At 43.5% G+C, this 27,403-nt stretch overlaps 2 long non-coding RNA genes across 2 annotated transcripts in view; both read right to left on the bottom strand.

Annotated features, from left to right (window-relative positions):
• LOC136165528 (uncharacterized) overlaps nt 1–27,403 on the bottom strand; it is a 274,130-nt gene that overhangs the window by 75,786 nt on the left and 170,941 nt on the right. The gene's annotated exons all lie outside the window — the stretch shown is intronic.
• Nucleotides 4,272–12,400, bottom strand: LOC136165527 (uncharacterized). The gene is made up of 2 exons (XR_010662543.1): nt 12,081–12,400; nt 4,272–5,618 (listed from the first exon to the last, which is right to left on the bottom strand). It is a non-coding gene; the product is annotated as an uncharacterized lncRNA (long non-coding RNA).

Genomic DNA, 27,403 nt, shown 5'->3' with positions numbered 1-27,403 from the left:
TTGGCCTGGGAGTGTGGAGTCCCTAGCTGGCCCCCAGGCTCTATGGAAAGGGCCCTGAGCGAGGACCACCCCGAAGCGCTTTTCTCCCGGGCTTGGGAGCAGAGTGCGCAGCTTGCGGGAAGCGCGGGCCTCCTTCGGGGATGGTGCTTGCAAACCGGCCTTTGGAGGCAGCCAGGGAGGTCTACCAGCGGCAGAGTCCTGGTTCTGCTCAGAGGCCCCACAGGCCACGGGCAGGTTCCAGCATGGACCCTGCCCCAGGCCAGCCTTGCCCAGCCCTTTCTGGGCTCTGGGGGGTACTGCCCCACGAAGGTGCAGGCCGCAGGGCGTGTGTCCCAACATGCTCAGGCACCTCCCCAGGCTCATTCCATTAGCGCCTTTTCCCTGGTGCGTATGCCTCATTTGAGGCCTACTAGGAGTGGAGGTTTCTGGCAGGGGCTTCTCCACACTGCAAGGGCATGTAGCCCGGATGTCCTGGTCAGAGGGAAGAGGCCCACAAAGGGGTCAATGCCCAAGGCCTCTTTGGCCCAGTAGCCTCAGGGCAGCAGGGAGAGCAAGTAGCCCACTGTGCCCCTAGGTCGGCCCTACCCCTTCAAACACAGGTGCTGCTGCTGGGCTTGCCCAGGAGCTGCGTAACAGACTGTGGCTCACCCGAGCTCTCTGACGGTGCAGAGGGCCGGAAGAGCCATGTGCATGTGGTTCTGCCTTGGCCTGGGTGTGTGGAGCACTTAGCTTTCTCCCAGGTTCAGGGGCAATGGCCTGAGAGAGGATCACCCCGAAGCCCTTTTCTCCCAGGCTTCAGAGCAGAGTGCGCGGCTTGCGGGAAATGCAGGCGTCCCTCGGTGAGGGAAAGGCAGCCAGCCGGTGAGAGTGCTTGCAAACCGGACTTTGGAGGTTGCTGGTGAGGTCTTCCAGCGGCACAGTGCTGGTTCTGCTCAGAGGACCCACAGGCCAGGGGCAGCTCCCAGCAAGGACCCTGCACCAGATCAGCCTTTCCCAGACCTTCCTGTCCTCCGGGGGTACTGCCCCACGAAGGGGCAGGTGGCAGGGAGTGTGATCAGACATGCCCAGTCCTCTCCCCAGTCTCAATCCATTAGCGCCTTCCCATGATTCCTAGACCTCATTTGAGTCCTACTAGGAGGGGAGGTTTCTGGCAGGGCCTCTCTCCACACTGCAGGGGACTGGAGCCCGGACGGCCTGGTCAGAGGGAAGAGGCCTGCACGGGGGTCGTTGTCCATGGCCTCTTCGTCCCAGCAGCCTCAGGGCAGCAGGGTAAGCAAGTTTCCCTCAGTGCCCCTAGGTCGGCCCTGCGCCATCACACGCAGGCGCTGTTGCTGGGTTTGCCCAGGAGCTGCCTGACAGACTCTGGCTCACCCAAGCTCTCTGACGTTGCAAGGGGCAAGAAGAGACATGTGCATGTGGTTCTGCCTTGGCCTGGTTGTGTGCAGCCGCTAGGTGTCTCCCAGGCTCAGGGGCAAAGGCCTGAGAAAGGAACACCCTGAAGCGCTTTTCTCCAAGTCTTGGGAGCAGAGTGCGCGGATTGCGGGAAACGCGGGTCTACCTCGGGGAAAGTGCTTGCAAACCGGCCTTTGGAGGCTGCTGGTGAGGTCTTCTATCGGCAGAGTGCTAGATTTGCTCTGTGGACCCACAGGCCAAGGGCAGGTCCCAGCATGGACCCTGCCCGAGGCCAGCCTTGCCCAGACATTCCTGAACTCCGGGGGTACTGCCCCACGAAGGAGCAGGCTGCGGGGTGTGTGTCCATACATGCCCAGGCGCCTCCCTAGGCTCATTCCATTAGCGCCTTTTCCCAGGTTCCTAGGCCTCATCTGAGGCCAAATTGGAGGGGAGGGTTCTGGCAGGGGCTCTCTCCACACTGCAAGGGTCTGGAGCATGGATGGCCTGGTCAGAAGGAAGAGGCCAGCAAGGGTATTGATGCCCAAGGCCTCTTTGGCCCAGCAGCCTCAGGGCAGCAGGGGGAACAAGTGGCCCACTGTGCCCCTAGGTCGGCCCTGCCTCTTCACACAGAGGCTGCCGGGGTCCAGCCTCGACATGATCCAGGGGGTACCTCAGGATGAACCGCGTTGGCGAGAGAGAAAGAGACGTGAGACTAGCCTTGATAGGCCCAAGTCTGTGTTTTACTTTCTGATAACTGGGTTTATACCCTTTCACAGAACGTTTTTAAGGTACAAGATGTTTACTCATGATTTCACAGGATTAGCATACATCATTTTGATTTTTAGGAAAAGCAGGATTTTTTTGCTTTCTAATTCTATAGTAGTTTTTAGCACATGATCTTCTGGCCTTGAGGCTATTAACATTTTATGCAGGTCAAGTGATTGTAAACCTATTTTCCGTTTTTATGGTGACCTTAACTGAAAGGTAACAGGGTCATAGGGAAACAGTACAGAGTAGAATTATATTCTTCTTAATACAAAAATTAATCTTAGTGCAAAAGTTGTCAGTTGCGTTTATCTAAGAAGTTTACCCCTTACAGACTCTGCGGCTTCAGTGAGGCAGCTTCTGCCCTAGTACTCCTGACTGACAATTAACAACCGTCTCATTGGTACCACACTAGGGCTAAGTTCTTATTTGTCTAGATCTTTAACTATATTAACAATGGTTTTTATAACACAACCTTAGCACATTAAAGGCAAAAATACAGCAAGCAAAACACAGCAAGCAAATCACAACCCAATAACCACCTATAGAATAATTTTCTTATGTTTCCTAATAGGACTCCTTTACCCCTTAAAAGGGCTCTATGTCTATTAGGGCTTTTATAGAATCAGGTTCTTCATGCTATTTTATGATTAGGATATTATAAGCAATCATGCATATTAGTACCAAGCGCATAAATGCATTTGGCTAACAAAACTACCAGCAGAGGTGTTTGAATTAAAACACTCCTTTCACCCTGAATAATCTCATAAAAAACTACCACCTGGGAAACTTATTGATTAAAGTTCTAAATTGATTCTTATTTGGGAAGAGATCGGGGAAGGCCTTCCTGTCTGTGTCAGAGAAATTAGGGAGTAGTTCACTGAGGCAGGCATCAGAAAGACAGATATCATCTTTAAGGTTAGAGCCGGGGGCAGATTTTCAAAATCCCTGAAAACCTGATCTGCCTTGCCTGTCAGGCTTTCTCCTCGTGACCTTGTCATGGGTGGGATCTCGTGAGCTAGCCTTTTCAAAAACCCCTGAAAACCTGATTTGTCTTGCCCGTCAGGTTTTCTCCCTTACGGCCTTGTTAGGGGTAGGGTTTCGTGAGCTGACTTTTTCGAAACCCCTGAAAACCTGATTCGCCTTGCCTGTCAGGTTATCTCCCTTACGGCCTTGTTAGGGGTAGGGTTTCGTGAGCTGACTTTTTCGAAACCCCTGAAAACCTGATTCGCCTTGCCCATCAGGTTTTCTCCCCTATGGCCTTTTTAGGGGTAGGGTCTCATGTGTTGGCTCCCGGCATCTCGCCCTTTTTTTACTTTTTAAGACAGCCAGATGGATCTGAGTCGCAAGCTTTTGAGTGCTCTGCCGGAGAGTTCTGACGATGCGAGGAAGGATTATAATGAATAGTAAAACTAGTGCTGCTACAGCTGCATAACTGAAAATAGTTGATAGGATATTTTTTTCAGTAATAAAGTTAGAAAAGTTATGAAAAATATCGTTAGCAGCTCCTGTAGTAATAAAGTCCAGGCGGGAATGTTCTAATGTTTTTATCTGACCGTGAAGCTCTCCAAGATCTAAAGTAATGCTGGAGCTATTCCATATACCCGAAATATGATTTTTAATCTTTTCTCCATTGTAATCCATATCATTTACTTTTGGGGGGCATTACACAGATCTACCGATAATCAGCGTGACAGGATAACGCTAACTTTACCCTTAAAGCCTGTAACTCAGTTCCAATATGCATGACTGCTTCTTCCAGGGCATCTATTTTTACTTCTAATTTCCTATCTATAATCTCTTGCATAGCTAGAGTTAAGGAAACATTTTTTGAAATATCATTGACATATTGAGTGGTATGTACTTGTTGAGTCAAGGATATCGCTGCCACAGTGACAGAGGTAATTGCTGTTATCAAAGCTGAAATCCCTAGAATAAGTAGTCCTACAAACCATTGGGAACACATTAAATCTTGTAGGTGTTGCAGAACGGCTAAACCACAATTGTCATACCAATAGGCGTTCACTCTGACAGGCACCATAAGATAAGGTGGACGTTGCAGTACCACAAAAGAACAAATATTACATTGAGGGGTTAAACAGGATGAAAGCATGCATTGTTCACAGTAGACTATATTTGGTCCACCTGAATGATTCATTTGTATATGAAGTCTTTTTGAATCATTAGTAAACAAAAAAACCTAAGGGGAGGGTAAACAAGCCAGCACAGAATAGGTGGAATTGTTTTCTGGTCGAGTTAAAGTAACAATGGAGGTGGCAGCAAGGGCTCTCCAAATTTCTGGCTGTCAAAAAGTTTTACCCTTAGTTGTATAGGACAACATGGGGGGAACAAATTGATTATAATGCCATCTGCTGGGCACCAATGGCCAAGGGAGGGAATCATTATTTTAATTGCTAAGCCTACTGACAGCTCCTAGATTCTGACTTGGATTTGGATTGCTCCAGTCTTGTACCGAATAGTTTCCACCTCCCGGTATTCTATAATCTATGTTTGAATTATAAGTACAAGATTTCCATACTGGGTATCCCAGGCGGTTGTCTATAGTTTTCCATATGACATCTGACGGAGCAACATCAATACAATTTGGATATTTTGGTGGAGCATTAAGGAACAAAGATTTATAGGGGTCAAGGACCCCAGGCATATGAGCCTGTAATATCCAAACCAGCCGATCTCCTGTATTGTCTGAAAATTTTGATGCTGGAGAATCTGTCAGAATTGCTTTGGAGGCTCCAACACGTCCCTCCTTAGAGGGAGTGATGAGATCACTTGTATGACTATGGGGGAAGTTAAAGCAAAGGGGAAGGTCATCTGTTAATCCCCTAAAAGTATAGTTAAAATTGATGGGATAATGATCTTTATCATAAGAACTATAGGATCCTCCCAAGAGATGAGGCTGGTCTGTGTTGACCCGTATAGGGTCGCTGTTCCAAGTAACTACTTGGAAGGTCAGGGGACCAGGGAAATATGCCCAGTATTTTTCTGAAGTAGAGGAGGTAGCACTTGCCTGACAAGACAGTAAAGCAAGCATAGCAATAAAAACCCTTTCGGGAGAGGCTGAAGATCCCTGCAGGGAAGCTATTCCCTGTGCTTGATGACAGAGTGACTTAATTTGTCCCCATGTGGGTATGGAGGCTTGTTGAGTTGTCCGCGCAGGACGTCCTGGTGGTCTTCTGCGACGTGAAGGAGTAGGAGGTTGGGCGCCATCTTTCATGCAAAGCCATGACATCTGTTTAGTGGGTGGATCCGCCGTTGGTTCCTCCGGGATCTCTGTTGCCGGTCATTTCCAAGTCTGCTGGACTTCCCGGGTGAGTGACCGAGGCGAGGGCAGAGGAGTGCTCTTCCTCTTTTGTGGCTGAGGCTGCGAGGGAACCGGAGGTCTGGGGGACTTCGACATGGCAAATCAGTCTGTCTGGGATCTAAATTGGCGAGTCAGCACCCTGTGGGAAAATACAAGCATACCCTCGCCCACTGGTTAGCAAGGGATCAGGTCCCTTCCATAGTCCGGAAAGGAGGTCTTTCCACTTTACTAAAGGTTTCATATCTTTTTGTTCTGGGTTCCAGTGACGGAACATAGCTGTTAAACCGGCTTGATCAGCGTTAAGGTTATTGAGCACAAAGAGGGCGTGCTGCAAAACGTGGTGTGGAGAACTGTATTTGAACTGCCCTTCTTGTAATTTAGAAATTTGTGTTTTAAGTGTCTGATGTGCCCTTTCTACAATTGCTTGTCCCTGGGGATTGTAAGGAATTCCTGTAGAGTGGGATATACCGAATTGGGCACAGAAATTTTTAAGGGACTTAGATGTATAAACTGGAGCATTGTCTGTCTTAATTGATTTTGGCATTCCTAAATAGGAAAAACAGGCAAAAAGATGTTGAACTACATCTTTATAGGCTTCTCCCATTCTGGCAGTAGCCACAATGACATGGGAGAAGGTATCTACAGTAACATACACAAAGGATAGTTTTCCAAAAGAAGGAACATGTGTTACATCCATCTGCCAAAGCACATTAGGTAGTAAGCCACGGGGATTTACCCCAAAAAGCAAAGCGGGAACTGAAGTAGGGCAAAGTTGACATGTTCTAACAATCTCGAGTGCAGATTCCCTAGGAATGTGGAACTGGTATTGAAGGGCAGTTGCATTTTGATGATGCATAGCATGTGAGGCTTTAGCATCTTCAAAATCACTGGCCACTATGGTTCGGGTTAGCAAATCTGCCTCTTGGTTAAACGTATGGAGGGGTCCAGGTAAATTAGAATGAGCTCTTATATGTCCAACATAGAATTGTTTTGACCTTTTCCAAATTTGCTGTTGAAGGGTAGATAACAATATAAAAATTGTGGTTTTATTTTCCGGTAAAACAGCCGTTTCAATTTGAGGGAACAACCTAACTACATACTGTGAGTCAGAAAATAAATTAAAAGCCTGGTCTAAAAACTCTTTGAACGCCTCTATCACGGCTGTTAATTCTGCTTTCTGGGCTGATGTTTCCCCAGTATTTAAAACCCTTTTTGAAGTCTGGGTGACAATAGCAGCCTTTCCATTAGAAGACCCATCTGTAAACACCAACATTGCCCCCTCGATAGGGGAAACTTGACACCTTTCTTGAAATATCACCGGATGTCGTGAGAGGAAATTTAATAAAGGACTAGCAAGTAAATGGTGTAAAATTTGTCCTGGATAATTACCAATGACAATCGGCCAGTCTTCATTTAATGATAGAAGGGCATTTAGTTGCTCTTTATTATAAGGCACTATGATTTCAGATGGTTCTTTTCCAAGCATTTCAATGCTTCTATGTCTCCCTTTAATTATTAAAGTAGCCACTAGTCCTGGATAACAGGCCACAACCTTTTTGGCCGTGGCAGGTAAATGCAACCATTCTAGGGGACCCTCTTGCCAAAGCACCCCTGTAGGGGCCACAGCTGTGGGCAACACTATAAATTGCCATGCCATACTATAATCAAGTCTCTTAATATAATTTTTATCTAAAGCTTCTTCTACCTTCATTAAGGCTTCCCTGGCTGCAGGTGTCAGCATTCTAGCAGAGGTGGGGTCTGGATCCCCTTGAAGAATGTCAAAGAAAGGCTTAAGATCAGAAGTAGTCAACTTTAAAAAGGGCCGAATCCAATTTATATCCCCTAACAACTTTTGATAATCATCTAAAGTAACCAAATTATCTTTTCTAAGCTGCAAAGGTACATGAGTAACTGTTTCATTATTTAGGATTCTTCTCACATATGTTATAGGCATATTCACTTGGATTTTTTCAGGGGCCACCTTTAGGCCCCAGCGATTCAAAGTCTCTTGCAATTTAATCAAAACTTACTGTAAATAAACCCTATCCGGGTGTGCTAGCAATATATCATCCATATAGTGGACTAGATAGACATCCCGATGTTTCTCCCTGATACCTTGTAGGGCAGCGTCCACAAACTTTTGACACAATGTGGGACTATTTTTCATACCCTGGGGAAGAACCTTCCATTGAAATCTCTGATGAGGTTGTCTAAAATTTTCTGAGGGAAGACTAAAGGCAAATCTCTTTTTATCTTGAGGGTCTAAGGGAATAGTAAAGAAGCAATCTTGAAGATCAATCACTATAACATTGTAGCCTTGGGGAACAGCCACAGGGGAGGGAAGGCCAGGCTGTAAGGCTCCCATATCTTACATAGTGGCATTTATTGCTCTTAGATCTTGCAAGAGTCTCCATTTCCCCGATTTTTTTTTTTATTACAAAAACTGGCATGTTCCATGGACTATTTGAAGACTCTATATGTCCAGCCTTTAATTGTTCTCTCACTAACTGTCGTGCTGCTGAAAGTTTTTCTGAATTTAAGGGCCATTGTTCCACCCACACCGGATCAGGAGATTTCCAGACTATGGGGTCAGCAGCGAGAACAATGGCCTCTCTTATAAATTTGGATATCTTAAGCCTTGTCTCTCTCTTCTTATTTTTGGGACAACTGGCTCAATTTGTCTCTCTTGATCTTTACTCACACCCATAAAAGGATTATAACTTATCTGCGACATCTGTGCAGCCACCTCTTCATCTGGGCAATACAGCAAAACTCCCATCTGAGCAAAAATCTCTCTCCCAATGAAGGAATTACATAAGGTTGAAAATGTCCCTGGCAGTCTTTATCTACATACCAAAGTAAAATTTGTGAGCTCTTTGTCACTGAAGGTGCTCTACCAATGCCAACCAACTCATTAGCTGTGGTTTGAGTTGGCCAAGCACTGGGCCAGTCACTGCCCGCAATACAGGAAACGTCTGCTCCCGTGTCTAGCAGGCCAGTCACCTTTTTACCATTAACTAGAATTGTCTTCATAGGTCTTTTTTGAGTAACTTGTGTAACCCAAAAGGCATAATCACTTGAATCAGACCCCCTGTCCCAACACTTGGCAGCTGAAGCTGCTTTTCTTGTGTCAGCATGACAAGGTAGCATCAGCAACTGAGCTATTTTCTGTCCTTTATAGATTTGAATAGTCTTAGTGGGGGGAGACACCATTATTTGAATTTCACCAGTATAGTCTGAGTCTATGACTTCTGGAATCACTGTGATCCCATGTAAGGATGTGGGGCTCCTGCCTATTAATAGTCCCATCGTTTCTCTAGGCAAAGGGCCATGAACACCAGCGGGAACTTTCACAGCGGTGGAGTCAGGTGTTAGTATTGTTGTGACGGTGGAACAGAGGTCCAGTCCTGCACTGCTTGGGGTTGCTCTGATGAGTTCTGTGACGGGACGAAGGGTATGAATGGGTTTAATGTCGTTGCCCCAATATTCAAGCTTGAAAAGGTTTAGAAGTGTAAGCAGGGGCGTTGTCAGTTTTAAGACATTAAGATAGCACAAGTCTAACAGTGAGGGGTTATTTTTGGTAGAAGCAGAATGAGCTTTTATATGTACCATAATCTTAAATAACACTTATTTATTGAAAGATTCATTCTAAGAAAACTTTTTTCTCTTAACATAGAGAGTAGACTAAATTCCAGTCTGTTACCAATTTACTGGATAGCAAACAAACAAATTGTTTTAGTTAATCTTAGAAAAGTCTTTTTATAAATCTTGAAGAACTAGCAGTATTTTTTTAAAAGGCATGAGAGTGAAACCATACAAGGCATGTTTAAAATCTAATTAAATTGTAGCCTGGTCATTGCTGTGACTTCTAACACTTTAACGTGATAGCTAAAATTATAACTGACAATATTTTACCAGGACATATCAGATTTTCATGAATTTCACATAATTTCTAGGATATCTATATAAGTAACATCAACCATACAATATAACCTGAAGATTTATCACTCCTCCAACAGTAATTCCCATGCAATTTAACAGGTCAAATGAACTCAGGTAGTTTAATAGCTCTTTGGGATGTCTCAGGGGCCCTCTGAAGCATCCCAAAGTCAGCTAGAAGTCAAGTTATTTAGGCAGTTTTGTCAATAAATATCAAAAGGGTTTATAGTACTCTGTCAGGTAGAATCATATAGATCACTGTGAAATAATATATTTACTTAGCCAAAGTAAAAAAGATTTTAAAGGTAAACATAGAACAGACCACTTTAGAGGTAAAGAAACTTAAAATCCATTATCAAAGGCAGTTCAACGTCTCAAGAAAACTTGTATTTATGCACAAAACTCTTCCCTTGGAGTGTACTTTCCATCAAGCCTTCTTAACACTTTTTGTACCCATTACTTTGTTCTCCCATCCTGAAACAGCCACCTGTAAGTCAGACTTACTTTCTTTTCCCTTCATAAAATGTAACTTTATTTTTTATACCTTTTTTACTGAACACACACATCCTACTTTCTTTAAGCAACCAAGAATTTACCTTTATATTAGCACTCTATAGATTGGTGAACATAAATACCAATGATAATTTCTAAAAAATTTCTAATGAACATCTCAGGATGGCATCAAACATTATTTATTAATAGTCTAAAATCTTTAGTTTCTCTGTAAGTTAGTATTCAGTAATGAATGTTTCAGAATCTTATTTTATTTGGAAATGACCAAGCTATTTAATAAACTTCTGCTATTAGTTTAGCACAACTTTAGAAATTTAGGTTACCAAAACCTAGAGAAACTGTTTTAGACAGATATTTTTAATCTTAATAAAGTTTAAAAGCTCATATCTCACTTACCTTCTTTTTTTTTAAGTTTCTTACTTGAGGTACTTTCCTTGCTGACAAACTTGTAACAGATATTACAGTATAACAACACTTAACTTATAATAAACCTAGGCATAATGAAAATATTTCACTAGATGTTAATTACTCTAAGACATGTCTATATTAGATAGGTCAACAAACAAACATTAATATCAGGTATTTAATATTGAATATTTTTTAGTTTACCTGAACCTGGAATTTATTGTTTAATTTAGAATTATTTGATTTGTAAGCACTTACCTTTTTTTTTAAAGCCAATTAAATAGAGCTCTTTTACAAATTAATCTAAAAAATACTACCCAAAGACAAAGATATACCAAGACATATTTAGACAGACACAGTGCGAGATCTAGCTTCATATTTTAAGTTTGGTGATGAATTAGATATTATAATATAAAATTTACTAGTTTATAAAAAAGTTGAAATAAATAAAAATTTTTAAAGGCTTTTCCCCTTTTTCTCTCAGTCTCAGGAGTTAGAGATGGTCTAGATAAGTGTTCCCTGGTCTCAAGGCACAGGGAAAGAAAATCAAGTTCTAACAAAAAGCAAAATAGCCATCAAAAATCACAACACAGAACACAGAGTTAAAACACACACATATAAACCTGGCAGTCCTCATCAGACACTCCCTTAAATACAAGAATACAGTCTCTCAGAAAACCTTCTAGATAGACACAGAACTTCAGATGTCTTCAAAGATTTTAAGGAGGAAAGGAAAAGGAGAAGGAGGAGGAGGCGGGAAAGGGGGGGGGGGGCAAAAAGGGTGGCCTTACAGACGTCTCCTGCCACCTGCAGGTACCCAGGCATCCAGAGAAGGGAGGACTGGAACTCGGCCCTACCGGAATTCGAGTTCTCTGCCAAGAGGAGGTGATCAGTCTCCAATCCTCAGCTCAAGCTGAGGCCCTTTGACCAAATTACTGGGGGATTAGAAAAACGGGAGGGATAGGAAGGGCTAAGGAGAGGACAGAGAGAGGGAAGGGGAAAGAGGTCAATAAAGTCTCTTGTTCCTTACTAGTCGGGGCACTCTGGCCAGTTGTCTGTGTCAGGAGGAGACCAGGGACAAAAGGGTCCCAGTTGCGGCCGCTGGGTCTGGTCCATTGGCAGGCAAGCTGGCCTCTGAGTACCCTGAGTGGTCAGGATGTCAGTCTCAGGGAAGAAGAGTTCCCACCAGTTGCAGGAAGGGGACCCCTTCTAGGGCCCGTAACTGAGCTCTTATAAATGAATTGTCGGAGGAGACACATGTGCTGAGAAAGCAAGAGATCTCATTGGAAAGAGCACCGGGGTGGAGGGCAGGAGGGTAAGGGAACCCAGGAGAACTGCTGTCTTCTGGAAAACAAGGACATTGCTCTTGGACAAAGGGGGAAAAGGACTGAACACTGGTCTTTTTAACTTTAATTCCTCTGTAGTTAAGAAGTTGCATTATGATTCCAATAAAAAGTTGTCTTTCTTTTAACTCACTGTTACCCATTTTTGTTGCTAATTAGAAGAAGAAAAAAAGAGAAAAAAGGAAGAGGCTTAATTTAGAGAAGAAGGAAACTGAAACGTACCCACTTTTCTTACCCTACCTTTCTTATGTAGGGGGGCCTGTAGCGCCCTAGTAGGGTTGTAAAGAAGAAACCTAAAGCCTACCCACTTTCCTCACCCTACCTATCTTATGCAGGGGGCCCTGCAGCACCCTAGTGGGGTCCTAGCCGTCCTGAAAACTGAACAATGGGGGGGGGCTTACCTTCGGGTTCCCTGTTCGTGGTGCCACTTGCCGGGATCCAGCCTCGACATGATCCAGTGGGTACCCTCAGGATGAACGGCGTCGGCGAGAGAGAGAGAGAGACGTGAGACTAGCCTTGATAGGCCCAAGTCTGTGTTTTACTTTCTGACAACCGGTTTTATACCCTTTCACAGAATGTTTTTAAGGTACAAGATGTTTACTCATGATTTCACAGGATTAGCATTACATCATTTTGAATTTTAGGAAAAGCAGGATTTTTTTGCTTTCTAATTCTATAGTAATTTTTAGCACATGATCTTCTGGCCTTGAGGCTATTAACATTTTATGCAGGTCAAGTGATTGTAAACCTATTTTCCGTTTTTATGGTGACCTTAACTGAAAGGTAACAGGGTCATAGGGAAACAGTACAGAGTAGAATTATATTCTTGTTAATACAAAAATTAATCTTACTGCAAAAGTTGTCAGTTGCGTTTATCTAAGAAGTTTACCCCATACAGACTCTGCGGCTTCAGTGAGGCAGCTTCTGCCTAGTATTCCTGGCTAACAATTAACAACCGTCTCATTGTTACCACACTAGGGCTAAGTTCTTATTTGTCTAGATCTTTAACTATATTAACAATGGTTTTTATAACACAACCTTAGCACATTAAAGGCAAAAATACAGCAAGCAAAACACAGCAAGCAAATCACAACCCAATAACCACCTATAGAATAATTTTCTTATGTTTTCTAATAGGACTCCTTTACCCCTTAAAAGGGCTCTATGTCTATTAGGGCTTTTATAGAATCAGGTTCTTCATGCTATTTTATGATTAGGATATTATAAGCAATCATGCATATTAGTACCAAGCGCATAAATGCATTTGGCTAACAAAACTACCAGCAGAGGTGTTTGAATTAAAACACTCCTTTCACCCTGAATAATCTCATAAAAAACTACCACCTGGGAAACTTATTGATTAAAGTTCTAAATTGATTCTTATTTGGGAAGAGATCGGGGAAGGCCTTCCTGTCTGTGTCAGAGAAATTAGGGAGTAGTCCATTGAGGCAGGCATCAGAAAGACAGATATCATCTTTAAGGTTAGAGCCGGGGGCAGCTTTTCAAAATTCCTGAAAACCTGATCTGCCTTGCCTGTCAGGCTTTCTCCTCGTGACCTTGTCATGGGTGGGATCTTGTGAACTAGCCTTTTCGAAAACCCCTGAAAACCTGATTCGTCTTGCCCGTCAGGTTTTCTCCCTCATGGCCTTGTTAGGGGTAGGGTTTCGTGAGCTGACTTTTTCGAAACCCCTGAAAACCTGATTCGCCTTGCCTGTCAGGATTTCTCCCCTATGGCCTTTTTAGGGGTAGGGTCTCATGTGTTGGCTCCCGGCAACAGGCGGTGCTGCTGGGCTTGCCCAGGAGCTGCCTGACAGACTCTGGCTCACCCGAGCTCTCTGACGGTGCAGGGGGCAGGAACAGACGTGTGCATGTGGTTCTGCCTTGGCCTGGGAGTGTGGAGCCCCTCGCTGGCCCCCAGGCTCAGGGGCAAGGACCCTGAGAGAGGACCACCCTGAGGCGTTTTTTCTTAATAGAAAAATACTGCAAAAATTGTTTAAAGTATCTAGAAATATAGGCAGGGCCAGTGTCTGTTTTAACAGAACTAGGAGTTTATGGTGGAGGTTTCTGTATCTAGGAATACAAAAACTCAATATTTAGAATCAGAGACTATATTAATGGGGTAAGGATATAGGCAAATAACTTGAATAAGAGCATATCATTTATTTCATTGAGCAGAATGAAATTTAGTGTAAAAGACTTGTATTTTTCAACAGACCAGAAAGAAGCTTCGGCGTTTTTTAGTCCCATTTATATAAAAAAACCTCAGCTTGTGGTATAGGCTGTGAGTTGATAATGCGAGAAATAATAAATCTAGTGTTTTTGAAGAAATTTCACAGCTTACCAGAAGGATAATGATATGAAATTTTTCTACAGTATTTTAGAAAAGTTATTTGGAAACCAGTATATGTTGGTAATGTGTTCTCAAATCGAGACTTATTCGTAATAAGGTTTTATTAAAGTATAAAGGAGATAGAGAAAGCCTCTGACATAGGCATCAGAAGGGGGCAGAAAGAGTGTCCCCCTGCTAGTCTTTGGCCAGATGTCATATAACTACCAGCAGTCTGTTAATTAGAGAAAGGAAATGTCTCAAAACTGAAGAGAATAGCACCAGGCCCCTCACCTACAACATGTACTCTGCGAAAACCTAAGCACCGGGTGAGTTGTCTCCGGCCACAAAATGATTGACATGAATCTTGAAGAAAGGCAGGTTTTCTAGCAAATACACTTTCATTCACATAACTTAAGAGAACATTTGCATGAGTAAACATACCAGTTTGTCAAGTCTGAATATGAGTCTTAGGCAGAACCAACTTGAAGACAGAGTCTGGGGTAAATGTATAGCACATTAACACAGTATTTTAAGAGAAACCTCTTTGCAAATTCATATAGAGAAGAAGAAAAATTATACATACATACATATATATATATATATACACTTACTACAACTGACTTCCAGTTAGCTGTGGTAGAACAGGAAAAAGAATATCCAACTCTGTATTCTTAACATTATGAAAATATTATTCGTTTTATTGTTTACAGTCATCCAATTCTAACTTTCTGAAGTAAGCATTCAGAAAAATAAAAAAACTGTCTAACTACTAGGCGGTCTCCCATCCAAGTACTAACCAGGCCCGAACCTGCTCAGCTTCCCAGATCAGAGGAGACAGGGCACGTTCAGGGTGGTATGTCCTTAGACCGAGGCAGCTGCCAGGCGCCCTAAGAGCCCTGCATTGCACCTCCCTTTTTGTTCTGACCTGCTGGTCGGGCCTTGAACCGCAGCTCTCCACGGGGGGCGCGCGCTGCACTTGAGCCAGCCGCACGACCCGTGACTGGACTCCGGCCGGCCAGGCCCTGCAGCTCGGAGAGCAGCCGACGCCGCCCCAGCCCCGCACACCGCCACCCCCAGCCAGCACCCGCCTGGCCCGGCCCGGGGCGCTTCTGGGAACCTGAGCGGCCTTGCGAGCCTGCGGGAGCTGGGTGGGGCAGCGAGCGGCGCCGCACTGCTCCCCCCCCCACCGCCCCCCACCATCCCGTTTGCTACTCAGGGTTCACTTGGCTCCGGAGGTGTGTCGCTTTGGCCCGGGGCCGCGGTCCTCGGAGCCTACTGCGGGACACCTTTTCGGGATGGGTAGAAGCATTTTCCACTACAGACAAAAGAGCCCACACAGTGGCCCAAATCCTCCTCACAGAAATTATCCCCAGGTTTGGCCTGCCTTCATCCCTACAGTCTGATAATGGCCCAGAATTTACATCCAAGGGCACCCAACAACTTCCTCAATTCTTACAGACACCCTGGAAATTTCACATTCCATACCCTCCCCGGTCCTCAGGAAAGGTAGAAAGGATGAGTAGAACAATCAAAAAAACCCTTACCAAACTAACCCTCGAGGTACATCTGAATTGGAGTAAACTTTTACCAATTGTTTTCCTCAGAATACAGGCTTTGCCCAGAAAGCCCCTGGGGCTGAGCCCCTTTGAGGTGATGTATGGAAGGCCCATGCTCCCTCCTGGACTCCCCCCTGAGCCTCCTCCCATACCAAGCTTCCTACACTCCCCCCTCTGCTGACGCAACTCCGCAATGCCCTCTGGAAATACATCAGTCACAATCTGCCTGCCCCTGACCCCCAAGCCTCCCTGCCCCCTTTACAAATTGGGGACATGGTCTATCTGTCTGATCATCCCCAGGGTGACCTAACCCCACAGTGGCAGGGACCATTCAAAGTCATCCTCCTTGCCCCAACTGCAGCTAAACTCAAAAAGGTCGCCTCCTGGGTACACCTCTCTCGTCTAAAATGGGTCACCTCCAATCCTGTGCTGCCCTCCTTAAATGACACCTATCAGGTCTCCCGCACAGCACCCACCTCCTTAAAATTCACCCAGCGACAACCCCTGCCAACTATCGGAGAGGACACTGAATGACCTGGACTCTCTTCAACCTACAACTGCTCCTGACCCAACTACTACAAGACCTCTGGATCAGCGCCCCAACAGGAACTTCCTTCAAAGACCTGACTGCACTGGTGTCTCAACTGTGGCTCCAGGGAACCTTCTACAACCTGACTCCAGACGAAATTGATTTCTTTACTCTCATTCTCTACATCATTCTACATGCTAATGAGCACTGTTCCTCCTCAGATTCAAATCACCACCAACTTGGGGCCTTCTGCCCCTCACCCTGACTGACCTCTCCCTGTCTCTCTAACTATAGCTGCACTCCTAATCTTAATCCTTGCTGTAGGCCTAGTAACTGTCTCCCCTCAGGACTGGCCACCTATTCTTCATCTTTCCGTGGGTATCGCCTACATTGCTAGCTGGGTTCTACTCCTAGGGTGCTATTTCCTCTGTACTGTCTAACTAACAGCCCCATGACTCCCCTGCTCCTTATCCTTGCTGCACTCCCCAGCCTCCTGGCTACTCCCTGCCCCTGCTCAGACATTTATTCCTACGTACATTCCTCATGTTACAATACAGCTCCAAAACCATGCACCATGACATGAACCTCAGGGGCGGGAAGTCCAAATCCCTACTCACTGTCAAAGTACAAAAGAGAGGGAGTTTCATGAGTACCTGCCATAAGCCAAATGGAAGAAACATATGTTTCTATCCCATTACCCACTGGGGGTACTCAGACGGGGGTGGGGTACTAGATCAAAATCGGGAAAAGAAACAAGAACAAGTTACAAAGAACATAATTTCCCGGTTACAGTTGACCCCTGAGCCTTACAAACACCTAGACCTCCTTTCCCAATTACGGCCTCTCCTAAAACCTACCTCTGGCAACCAACACCTTCCCCGCCTTCTCAACTCTTCCTTTCAATTCTTCCAGTACACACCACACACATCCCAGTGTTGGATATGCATGTCACTGTCTCCCTCACCACACAGAGCCATTCCCTTACCCTCAACCTGGCTGTCACAGGGCAACTGTACTTCCCCTTCCCAACAGAAAACTACACAACTCATTGGGCCAGTCTCTGACAATGTCCTTACTCTCAGCCTCTTCAAACCTAACCTGTATTGACTACTCTAGTCCCAACTGCACTGGTCTTACAAACTCCACTCCCTCCTTCTGTTCCACTTGGGTTCTCTGGAACAGCACAAATAATTGCACCAATCCAGGAATCTTCATTCTCTGTGGGACCTATGCATATTCATGCCTCCCCTTAGACCCCCCTGGACCCTGCATCTTGGTCTTCCTGACCCCAGGCCTAACATTCCTCGAAGAGGGAGAGCTAGAACAAAGAGTTTACCCCCCAAGGGGAACTTTCCCACAGAAAAAGATGAGCTGTCATCGCCCCCCCCCCCCTCCTGGTTGGGACTGGCATAGATAGCAGCAGCCCTAAGGCACCGGGATGGGAGGCATCTCGACCTCTGCCCATTTCTATTACAAGCTGTCCCAAGAACTTAATGAAGACATGGAGCAGGTAGTAGAGTCCTTCGTTTCAATCCCAAAACAAATTAACTCATTGGCTTCTGTGGCCCTACAAAATAGGCGAGCCCTGGACCTTCTCACTGCAGAAAAGGGAGGGACCTGCCTTTTCCTAGGAGAGGACTGCTGCTATTTTGCTAATGAAACGGGGATAGTCCAGGGTTGAGTCAGAGAACTTAGAGACAGAATTGAATGCCGCAGAAAGAGTTAGAAAACCTTTACATTCCCCAAAACCTGTTCCCACAGATCCTCCCTTGGCTGCTCCCTTTCTGGGGCCATTAGTATTTATCATTCTATTCCTCTTATCTGGACCCTGTCTCTTTAATCTCTTTCAAAGGTTTCTCCAAGAACGGATTCGGGCCATCTCTTGAGATCAGGTCAAGACTGTTTTCTTCTTCTCGAGAGCCTCACCTCAAGCTCAGAAAAAAGGAGACTGTGGGCCCTAGGACGATCCTCCATTCCAGACCCAAAACCGTCGCACCATCCGGCAGGAAGTAGCCAGAGAGATAAGGCGCCCTTCTCCCCCCCCCCCCTTTATTTTATGATTTCAGGGTCTGGAATGAAGGAGTCTTTTGGGCCTAGAAAAGAGAGCACCAGTCTCAAAGGCCCCTTGCTGAATCATCTAACTTTGGAGAAAACAAAGCATAATTTTAGTTCCATCCTGATGCTCCAGGCCAGTTGCATCTATCTGGGACTTATCACCCCCTGTCCGGAAACCTACCACCCCCTACACCCGCCCAGAAGACTTATCACCCTCTGCCCAACTATAGAGTGTCATCTCAACAAAAGAATACTTAAAATATCCCGCCTGATTGACGTTTCCCTTATTGCTTCCACAAACCTCCCTATAAGTATGAAGCCTCCCTGATCCCTCTCGGTGCTCAGCCTTGTCGTTAGGCCGACTGTCGCCCCTCCTTGCCTGAACAAAGGCAACCTACTTCTGTTGAGGTCGGCTCTCCTTTTCTGCCTGGCCGGAACTATGCCTTACAGATGTCACTGAGGGTGGTGCTTTCTGGAGATCTTTAGCACAGCCATGGCCTGTATTGGAACGTCTTCCTCTTGGATCTTTTGTTGTTTCCATTTTGAATGTCGGGGGCCCCCTTGGGTCGAATTTTCCGAGGAAAAAGTTTGTTGGATCCACCTGGGGAAATACAAGCATATCCTTTTCCCTGTAAGATTAGTTTCCCAGATTTCCATTGTTTCATTAACCCGTCTTGGTACCAAATGGGCAGGGGAAGAGACGTGTCCTTCAGTTCCTCGAAATGCCTTTCTGCCCTGGTTAAAATATTTCCCTGTGGCAGGTTTAAAAACTTTAAAACGAATAAAGCTGTATTAACAATAGTGATGGGTTGAGAAAATATCTTATGTTGGAATCTAGTAAAGTCTGCTCTGGATAAGGAAGACAGCAGTGTTCCTGTGTATTCCCCTTTCTTTAAGTTCTTTTTATTTGTAACTTTAGTGTGTGAGGTGCTCGTTCGACTATGTCTCGTGTCTGTGGATTATAAGGAACACTTATAATATGTTTAATAGAAAAAGATTGTAAAAATTGTTTAAAGTATCTAGAAATATAGGCAGGGCCAGTGTCTGTTTTAATAGAACTAGGAGTTTATGGTGGAGGTTTCTGTATCTAGTAAAACAAAAACTGAATATTTAGCACCAGAGACTCTATTAATCGGGTAAGGATATAAGCAAATAACTTGAATAAGAGCATATAATTTATTTTGTTGAGCAGAATGAAATTTAGTGTAAAAGACTTTGTATTTTTTAAGAGGCCAGAAAGAAAGAAGCTTTGGCATTTTTAGTCCCATAAGAATCACCTGGGCCACTTACTGGATTTCATTTTGTTATCTAGTGCCTAGCACAGTTTCTAGGACAGAGTTGGAAATTAATAAATGTGTACATTCCTGGTATTATAGTCTAAAACTTGCAACACTAATAGTTGCAAACTTAAATGACCCTAATGGTTGTAGAATTTTCTTGCATCTACAAAAGACAGTCCTAGCTGACTGGGCTTAGGAATTTTTCTTCATCTACTTGGGACTTCTTTCCTCCTATCCCTCACTGTCAGATCCCTTGTGCTACCTGACTGCATCTATCCACAGTCTACACACCTAGTTTCTTCTTTGGCTCCAACGCAAAGTCAGAGGCTAGGAGTGAGAAGGTAATCCCCTGTGGCTACATCCCCACAGTAACACCCCCATAGGCCCCATCCTGCTCCTCACCTGAAAGCCCCTGCCATAGCTCCTGGGATGAAATGCCCCGGGTAGCCTTCCTACCTGAAGAAGGAAGAGGAACAAATACTGAGTCTAGATTTCACTTGGAAATTCAGATGATTAATGTGGGTCAGTCCTAGTCTACAGTTCATTGGAACACAGGGACATTTAGAGAAAACATTTGTGGGAGCTTAAAACTGGATTAGTTTTCCTGTTTGTTCATTATTTTTCTCATTATTATGAGTGTTAAAAAAAAACCAAAAAAACCACCCAAACTTGAAATTTCACCAATGCTGGATTGTATTGAGGAGGGGAGAACTCACAAGTGCATACTCAATTTCACAGGAACCTGGGGAGCAAGGGAAGAGAATCAAGTGGGCTAGGGCCTGTGGGGAGAAACGTGCAGCTGGGGGCCGGCGGAGACCAAGTACACACAGCCTCCCAAAATGACGGTCTCAAGGGGACAGCACTCATTCTCAGCCGTTCAGGTTCTCTGCGTCTTAAGAAACTCACAACTTTGTCACTTTTAAGATAAATGATGAATGAGAATGGTAAGGGTGGCAGAGATGCAAAGCGGGGCCTGGAATGAAAGGTAACATAAACAGCACAGAAAGCAAGGGCACAGCTACACCAAGATGGAGACTCAGTGCGTGCTTCTTGCTTGTGGCACGACTACAGCTATCCAGGTTCACATGAGATGGCTCAGCATGATGCAACTTACAAATACCACATGTGCAAAATGAACCTAGAAACCAAAGAGAAACCATCACATGAAAAATGGGGGCCACAGAGGCAGGTTCTGTAAGGTTCAGAGTATGTGAGAATACATACTGAGAGTAATCCTTCCAAAATTAATGGAATGCTTTCTAACATAAATTAGAGAATAATGCTTTTTCCATTATTGACGAGTTTCAGAGATACCAAACACACTGCTTATCATGAAAATCCAGTAAAGTACGGATGACCATGAAGATAAATGAGAATCTTAATAATAATTCCTTCCTGTGTCCATCAGAAGTGACTGAGTTCAAAAATAATTACAAAGCTCCACATCATCACATCTCAAAACGATTCAAATTACCCTCCCACCAACTGTCACCCAGAGTCTACCTTGACAATATTGGCAGGAGTGGCCCATTTATTTAATTATTTTCACCCATCTCTGGCTAAGATTTTAAAAACCCAAGTTAGGCTATAAAAGGGTAGCAGTTTCTGTCACTTAGGACATTGTCTTCTCTTGAAACCAGTCACTTGCTACAAGGAAGAAACAGATGGTAATAGAAGTTAGTGACCTTATATCCTAATTCAACAATGACAAAAAATCTTCAGGATTCTTCTATGGCATTAAGAAACATTTTTATCTTACCGAGTTCATTCATTGCATGTCTATGCTCTTCATCAAATGAAAGTTTCATTAGAACACACACAGCAGGACAGATCTGATGTTCAACAGGAGCTGGCACTGAAAAATAAAGTTGACATAAACCATAATGCTTTCTTTTCTCAAAGTAGTGATGTTTATTATACCTAAAAAATACTGAGTTTGCAGATATACTTCTCATGCATGGTAGCTTAGTGAATCAACAAGTATTTGCTGAAGAGATGAATAACTACTATACACATGGAAAGGAAAATACAGGTAAAGGGCTTTCCTTGGTTCTGTAAAAATGTTTACCCCTCACCAGCCTTTCACCAAGTCTGCTGGACTAACTCCCATGTAGGTTTATGCTATAATTCAACTAATAACTTAAAAATTATACTGGTTATTTGAAATAATAAAAACATTTTGGTATAAAACTATTTATTTATAATTTATATTTTCAAAGCTGAAAGGCACATGGCTGTATAGAAATGTATAGAGAAACCTAGTGCAACTCTAGTAGAGAAAGTTTATTATATAGACACCAGATAGTAAATAAAAATTTAAAGGAAAAGTGTCTAAGAAAATGTACTTACACATTTAGTGCTATACATAAAGTTTCAAAACTGTTACTTGAAATAAAAATTGAAACACCAAGTCTATTTTTCAGAAGTAATAGTATTTATTCTATTTAACTTGTCTGAGAACAGGTATTAAGAGCACACAATACAAGTCATTACATAATTGTGGACAGCCAAAGAAAACAATCCAGAAAGATAATGTTCTCCCAGTAAAGCAACTTATTAATTCTCCCTAGCCCTAGGACAAACAGAAAGGACATTTCTGCTATATTCTTACTGTTGAAAATTTTTTAATTTTAAATAAATTCACCTTTATACCTAACCCTAAGAGAAATCTACTAAATCTTTATAGATCAAGTTCTCATCATCAGTCTTTCTCCTGCTCCCCCAATCAAGATACTGACTCGATAGTCCTTTGCTGTGTGTATGTCTATGTGTGGGTTCTTACCAGGTGAAAGGAGGTCTTCCCTTATATACTTACTGCTTTTGGTTCTTCCTATAGGAATGAAGTAACTTATCTCCTCAAGGGTCCCAACTCCCATGATCCCTGCTCCTGGGGGAGAGGGTTTCTCCCTGAGAAAAGAGCTGGGTGGCTGATCACCCCAGCAGCTGGGGCCCCAAGGCCTGAAGACAGGCAGTGAAGTGGGAAGGACACTGGGCTGAGGGTCAGGGGGTCTGGCCTCTGGCCCTGGATCCCCCACCCACTACCTGTGAAGCCACAGGCAAGTCTTTTGGCCTCTCTGAACCTCAGTCTCTTCATCTGTAAAATGAAGATGATAATATCTTCTCTTCCTACTTCACAAGGCTGTTCTAAGGATCAAATAACAGATATAACACAGCTCTGCATCCACTGAGTAAAGCGATATGCAAATATAAGAGAATGGCTTGGTCACTCACAGCTGAAGGAACTTACGTAAAGTCACTTTCCTGAGCTTAATCTCAAGAGAAGGAGAACATAATCGCTCAAGTTCTTTCTAGATCAACTATGCTATGACTGTTTAAGTCTACTTTGATTTTCTGTTATTTTCTGGTTGTACTGTAGTGCACACAACATTTCCCTTTGCTAACTTTTTTTCCTAGGGAAATAGAGAAATTAAGCTTTAAACTATGTGAGCGGTGCAGGTGGCTAATATGAATTTCCCACTCTGATTCATAAAGACACCGTCCTAATTAAAAAACTTTTCATTTCAAAAACTTTTACATTTGCTTTGTCACATGCACCATATGGAACATACTTGGATTTTTGTCCTGGTCCATGCCTTGTTCATGGGCTTCTTGCCACTCCCAACAGGTTTCACAGTAAGCTCGTATCTGTTCCAAAAGATGAAGGACTCGGATTTCACGCCTGCCTCTCTTGTCATCAGGCTGTGAGTGAATGATGTTGTGGAGTGCTGCACTGGCCCTGGCCAGAGCCTCTTTACCGCCCCAGGAATTGCTCAACAACACAGAGTCTTTGTCATTGCCATGTAAAAGCTGGATGAGGAGAGGAAGACATCCAGACTGTCGCATGGATATACAGCTGTCTTGGGAGCTAGACATAGCTAGCAAAGTTCACGACATATCATCCTTATCATGAGTACCAAGCATTGACAACAATGAATACACCATTTCCACCTGTGGGCCAAATGAGTTTAGAAACAAAATTATGACTTTAATAGCCAGAAGCCAACACCAATGAAGTGATGAATGGGATATTAGCTGTAACTCAAACAAAAACAGAAACAAAAACAAAAATCTCTTTCCAGGATGAAGTAATGAGCGTTATTTCAAAATCCATATTGCTATAATCATTATCACCATCTTCTTTATGAGTAAATATTAGTAGTGGTAGTATATAGTCATAAGGAGACAGTAGGTTCTTGCATACCTAAACTGCTATTATCTGGATCAGTGGGTGAAAATCTGTTATCATAATGAAAGACAATCAACTGATTTTTCTCTTTCTCACATCTCCCCCACCCACCACACACACACATACCTACCAACACATACAGAGCAAGAAATGTGGTTTATCTAAAATTCTTTACACAATTAAAAATTTTACTTTTTAAAATCTACAACCATAATCAGTAAAGAGAAAATGTTTTTTAGCAATTACTATTTACTAAGTACTGGTTCTAAGCAATTGCTAACCGTCACCAGATTATAATATTGTTAAAATTATGATATCTCCCTTATACATGTAAAAGTATTTTGTCATAAAGGGATCATATAGGGATGATCCCTGATCATATAGAGATACAAAGTCAATATTCTTATTTAATTTTTTTTTAAGCAGCTGGTAAGCATCATTACTCCCTTCCTGTAAATTCCAAGAATTTACTCAGAAGCAGATCAGAAACAGGAAATAGCACCCAGTCATCCTGTCCTGTGATCAACCGCATTTTTTAAAAGCAAGAGCTACTGTGTGAAAGTTGAGGCTATTATAGAAATGCATCATATCTATAAATTAGTGGTTCCAAACCAGGGGCAACTTTAGCCACCTTGAGACTCTTCTGGTAATGTCCTACTATTTGCAAGTGAGCTGTGTGACACAAGCAAGTTACCAGAGTTCTCTGAGGTCCAGCTGTCTCAGCTGCCAAATGGAGTAATTTACCTAATAGGGTTTTCTTTGTGAAGATTAACTAAAGTCACACATGTATACAGGACAGTAGCTGGCATTCAAAAATGTAGTAAGGTCTTAATATTATCATGCAAAAATCACTCCAAAAGGAAATGGTATTCAAGCTGCCAGTTTTCAAGCAATAGTACTCTTATATATTAAAGGTTTTCTTTACAGTAAAAACTACTCATGTTGGACAGACTGGGGTGGAATTCTAATTTAATTACCATCTTTTTGGCTTTAGTATTCTCACTTAAAAGAGGGGCAAGAATAATACATTCAAAGGGTTTTGGAAAAGATCAGAGATAGTTTACGTACAAGTCTTAGCAGTTACTGGCATATTAGTGATCCCAGGTAGTAACTATTGTGAGTTACTAAAAGGATTAAGTTTTATATTAATAATATCACTGCTACTCTAAAATTCATTTCTTATATCGACATTAGTTATGTAATGCTTTTCCTCAGAGCCATTATATTACTAAAGTAAAGAAAGAGTATGTAGAATATGCTATGAAAACAAGGAAGTATTTAGATGTAATGGAAAATATACTGTTTAAAAAATAGTCCCCGTGCTCCAAATGTAGTGCTTCAAAGGAGGCAGACACAGACTGCATGGGCAGGCGCGAGGGCCCTGGGTCAGAAAACGCTCTGTAAAGAAGGAAAGCCCAAGAAGAGCTCTGCAGGCTGGCGAGGACCCTGAGGGTCACTGTGCAGCAGGGTGGGAAGTGGAGGGCTGCACCACTGCAGCCAGGGCAGCCAGGCAGAAAGTCATGGGGAGGGGAGAGCTCAGGGGGGCGAGCCAGCTGTGGGCTGCACCTCAGGATGCTTGCAGAGACCTGGCTGTCATTTCTTTAAGAGACTGCGATGATGGAAACAAAAGAATACTTAAGCCAAAATTAAAAGAAGCATGAAGAATGTTTTAGTAGAGCACTCAGAGTTCTAGCGACAAGACTCTATAATCCGTTACCTTGGTTCCCAGATGACTGGTCAGCCTTCAAGGAGCTTAATGTGTGCTACTAGAGCTCAAAACACTGGCTGTTTCATGATCTATTCGTGTACTTGACCCCTAGAAATTAAGCAAATTATAGACAGTATAATTTAGATTATAGATAAATATAGCTAGCTTCATGCTAAGATACTCCAAATGAACTGTCTTTAGGGTAAATAGCTAAATATACCATTAAAGTGTGAACATTTATAACTGCTCAAAATGAGTATTTTTATCTATAAACTTGAGTAGAATTTTAGAAAGACTGAAGGAGGAAAAAAAAAAAAACTGTTGTAAAAGACAAAGTACAATGTAGAAGAAACCAAACACTGAAGACATTCTAAGAGTAATATTCTTTCCCAAATCAAAAGGCATGAAACCATATTCAGCTAAATATACACTGGCTGGAAGAAAGCCCCATTGAGTGATGAAATGCTTCTCAAGGCCCACTAGACTTCACACTCCAGGATGTCTGGCTCTAGGTGAGTGACCACACCATCGTGGTCATCTGGGTCATGAAGGTCTTTTTTGTGCACTTCTTCTGTGTATTCTTGCCACCTCTTCTTAGCATCTTCTGCTTGTTATGTCCATACCATTTCTGTCCTTTCTTGGTGCAATGCTAGTCTGTAGGAATGTAAGTGAGTAAGACACCCCCACCCTCGCTGCATATGGAGCCTGGACAGGTTGCTCAACATGTAAACACACAGTGCCGTGACGAGCGCAGGTGTGCAGACAGGAGTGGCGGGCACTCAGCTCGGGATTGTAGAGTAAAGGGCTGTCTGACTGTGAACGACAGAGAGGTGTCTCCTTAAAAAAGAGGAGGGTCAGCCACACAGCAGCTCAGATGAGGCAGAGGCCCTAAGCACAGGTCACAAAGAATGTGTACGTGTGTGTGTGCCTGTGAGAGAGAGAGAGAGAGAGAGAGAGAGAGAGAGAAAGACACACACACACAGAGAAACTGACTCACTTGGAGATTAAGAGCTTCTTCTGATTGCAATAAGGAGGATGGAGTTGAGGGACCAAGACTCAAGATAAAGAGAGCAGGTGGGAGACTTTTAAGGAAATTTTGGCAAAGGGCTGCTTTTGATCTACAGGAGGAAATGAATGACTCCTTATGCTGAAGCAAGCATACTGTCTTTAAGGATATCTAAATACTTTGACTGTTTCTGGTAGTGAGGATGTAACACAACCCGTAAGGAGCCTTGTCTTCTAGAATTCACCACCTTGTGAACTACTCCTGTGGTTAAGTGTAGGCCAGATTTTGTGTAAGGCTTTTAGCGAACAGACTGCTATAGATATGATGAGAAGTCACTTTCAAGATAAGTTTACAAAAACTGTGGCTTCCATCCTGGACACCCTCTCTTGTTCTTCTCTGAGGGATTGCCAGATACTACACTATGAACTGCTCTTTGCAGAGGCCTTGGTGGCAAGAAATGATACCACTGGCCGACAGCCTGGACATCTCAGGCCTGCTAACAGTCATATGGTGAGTTTAGAAGCAGATCCTCCCATCATCAAATCTTGAAATGACTGTGGCCCCAGCCAACATGGCGACTGCAGCCTATGAGAGACCCTGAACCAGAGGCACTCAGCTAAGCTGCACCAGGATTCCTGACCTACAAAGACAATAAATGGTTGCTGATTTAAGCTGCTAAATTTGTCAGGCAGCAATAGATAACTAACATATTGTTTGAAACAGAAGAGAAACAAGAGGTTACATTACAAAGCAAGGAAAAACCCATGTCTACGATGAAACATGCTCTGACATTCATTTCAGTGTAGACATCAATCACCTTTAAGCTTCAGACTTAGTATCTTTCTATATAGATTCTTGATTTTGGGACACTCTCCACTCTGCTCTCCCAAACTCTCTAGCTAGAAACCTAGATGGATTTATTATAAGGAGATTCCAAGAGAACATTCCCATACCCATACTACCTATAAGCCAGAACTTGAGTCTTGAGAATCTTTCCTGGGCCTTTTTATTATGATTAAGTCTGCACCAACATCCTTCAGAGGGACCAGAGAAGCAGTAACCTGTAAGAAATGGT

The sequence above is a fragment of the Muntiacus reevesi genome, chromosome 3, assembly GCF_963930625.1.
Source record: "Muntiacus reevesi chromosome 3, mMunRee1.1, whole genome shotgun sequence".
In the NCBI taxonomy this organism is placed as follows: Eukaryota; Metazoa; Chordata; class Mammalia; order Artiodactyla; family Cervidae; genus Muntiacus; species Muntiacus reevesi.
Note: the sequence above shows the minus strand (reverse complement) of the source record. Positions and strands in the feature narration are given on the sequence as shown.